The sequence below is a fragment of the Loxodonta africana genome, unplaced genomic scaffold (genome assembly GCF_030014295.1).
Source record: "Loxodonta africana isolate mLoxAfr1 unplaced genomic scaffold, mLoxAfr1.hap2 scaffold_32, whole genome shotgun sequence".
NCBI lineage: Eukaryota > Metazoa > Chordata > Mammalia > Proboscidea > Elephantidae > Loxodonta > Loxodonta africana.
Window position 1 is genome coordinate 1,409,433 of NW_026975036.1, and position 3,224 is coordinate 1,412,656.

The 3,224-nt window shown below is 35.8% G+C and overlaps 1 pseudogene; it reads right to left on the minus strand.

The window, feature by feature from the left end:
* Nucleotides 1–281: 281 nt before the first annotated feature.
* LOC135229502 (olfactory receptor 2AK2-like) lies at nucleotides 282–2,546 on the minus strand (annotated as a pseudogene).
* Nucleotides 2,547–3,224: the final 678 nt, after the last annotated feature.

The following is a 3,224-nucleotide window of genomic DNA, read 5'->3' on the forward strand; positions in this document are numbered from 1 at the left end:
TTGAAGAGCAAAGGTGTCACTTTGAAGACTAAAGGTGTGCCTGGCCCAAGCCATGATATTTTCAATGGCATCATATGCATGTGAAAGCTGGACAATGAATAAGGAAGACTGAATAAGAGTTGACGCCTTTGAATTGTGGTGTTGGTGAAGAATATTGAATATACCATGGACTGCCAGAAGAACTAACCAATCTGTCTTGAAAGAAGTACAACCAAAATGCTGCTTAGAAGCAAGGAAGGCGAGACTCCGTCTTACACACTTTGGACATGTTGTCAGGGGGGATCAGTCTCTAGAGAAGGACATCATGCTTGGTAAAATACAGGGTCAGCAGAAAAGAAGAAGACCCTCAACGAGATGGGTTGACACAGTGGCTGCAACAATGGGCTCAAGCGTGACAATGATTGTAAGGATGGCGCAGGACCGGGCAGTGTTTTGTTCTGTTGTACGTAATAAGGATGCTATGAGTCGGAACCGACTCAAGTACACCTAACAACAGCAGCAACAACATGTTCATTGCAGCACTGTTCACAATAGCAAGAAGATGGAAACAACCTAGGTGCCCATCAACAGTCAAATGCATAAACAAATTATAGAATATAATACAATGTGTGTATAAATTTTTGTATGAGAAACTAACTTGAACTGTAACTTCCACTCAAAGCACACACACACACACACACACACACAAATGTCTAATTTACACTGCAAGTTCTGGCCTCATTACATCTACCCATTTCATACTACTCACCAATTTACTCCTTGAACTTTTGTGACTATGCTGGGTGTGTTCCCATCTCAGGGAATTCTCACTCATTCTTTGCTTTTCCAAGAACACTCATCCCCAGATATCTACTTGAATCTTTTCCTTGGATCCTTTTAGTTTTTGACAAATGTCTCATTCTTTGTTCTTCTTTCTCTGTTTTCCCTATTCCAGTTTTCCACTTAGTTTTTCTTCACAGCAATTAATACTTTTTGGTATACTGTCAAATTTACACAAAGAAATGTAAATTCATGACAGCAGAGATTTATGTCAGTTTTATCTTGTTTCATCCCATTTCACCAGTGCCTATGACAGTGTCACATACACAGTTAAAGCATTAAAACCTTCGTTTAATGAATGAATAAATAAGTGGATGTATGCACTTTCCTCTACATTATAGTTTGTTTGTCACATATATTTTCCTGATACTATGTATTATATGGTAAATTATATTTCATATTCATTTTATTTCAGAATAAAGTGTTGAAAATATTTGTTATGACATAGGAGCATTGTGTTGACAGGGATTAATTCTATTGCTTTAGAAGACAAATAAAGCTGATAATTCCAAACATTGTCTAGCTTCACACTGCAAATACATCCAGTTCCAATAACCGTGCTTTAACTATTTCTCAAAAGAGGGGAAATCAAGACATTCTTCCATTTATTTATTTTGTAAACATTTATTGGAGCTTATACAGTAGGCTAGTCAAGGCTTGCTGTTGAGTCTCAAACTATAAAAGGTTCCTAAAGTCATATTTTCTATACAAATATCCATTATCCCAGCAGTCTTCTCATGGCCCTTATGACCTCCTTGTTCCTAAGATTGTAGATAAATGGGTTCAGAAGAGTTGTGATAATGCTGTAAAATATTGCCACCACCTTTTCCTCCTTAGGGTAATGCAAGGAGTGTGGTCTTGTATAGGTGGAGAGAGCAGTCCCATAGGAAGCCAAAAGGGCCAAAAATGATAGTATCAGAATGATAAGACTGCTAAATAGGACAGTATACTCATACTGGGAGGTGTCCTGGTGCACCAAAGATATTAGAGATGGAACTTCACAGAAAAAGTGGTTAATGAGCCAAGATCTACATAACAGAAGTTGAAATACATGCAATGTATGTGTTTAAGAATTCCTAAAACTACTGGCCTATATACACATGACCATGAACAAACAGATCATCTTGCTCATAAGAACAGGATAATGTAGGGGATGACAGATGGCTATGTTTCGATCATAAGGCATAAAACCAAGAAGAGCTTCAGTTCCACTGAGAGTCAAAACTACAAAGGTTTGAATCTCACAACCTAAAAAAGTAATGGATTTACTATTTGACAGAAAATTTGGTGCCATCTTGGGTACCGTGGTGGAGATGTACATCAAGCCAATGAAGGAGAGCTGGCTGAAGAGGAAGGACATGGGAGCGTGGAGTCAGGTGTCTAGTCGGATGAGGTGGATCAGTATGATGTTCCCCATCAAAGTCACTGAGAAGAGGCCTGCAATGGCAACAAAGAGGACAGTGTTCATTTGGCCATATGGGAAAATACCAAGAAGTATAAACTCTGCTCCTAAATTTTGATTTTCTGTCTTCATGGCTTACATCAAAATAAAGCAGACAATATCTAAAAATTCCATGTAATAACAGTGACTATCCTTCCAGAGAAAATAAAATGATTACTAAATACGGTAGAATTTGCTTGTGTTACCTTAGGAGGCTATTTCTTTCCCTATTTTTATACACAGACTCTGTGTCTGTTGAGCAATGGCCATTTTGGAAATAAAAAAAAAAAAGGTTTATTTATTTCTTCATTTTTTACTGGTTACAGAATAAATTTTTTTTTATGGGAATAAAACATTTAGATGATTTGTCAAAGTAAGCTATTTCTCCCCTTGTAAACATCTTCGAGATGATAGGCTGGAGATATGTTCATTGTTACAAAAAAAGAATCTTTCACTCAATTCATTCATATAAATAATTTAGCATGGCAGTGATGGCCAAATGTGGTATAATATTCTTACAATATTTTTCGGTTTTGAAATTACATTGGATATAAATTATGATAAAAGTTATATTAACATTTGTATGTCAGGAATATTATAGCTCTTAAAATGAATTGGTGGTTATTTTTATAATACCTGTAAGTGTAGATGGGAATACATAACCCAGGCAAAAACAAAAAATATGCCAGACCTTACGGAGAGCTGGAGAATGAATCATTAAAACGTATGTTAACAATTATTAATCTAAGTTTAACTTAAGGAGCAAGTCAAGAAGGGCATTTTGAATTTGATTTGGTCCTTTTATATTAATAGGGGAAATTTACATTTAAACTATACTTGGAAAAAAAGGCAGTTAGTAAAAGTTTATCACTTGCTCCTCAATCAAGATATGGAATCAAAAGACTACTGAACGCCTTGTTAAAACTTGAAAATTTTAGATAATTCTTAATACAAAAATATTGCA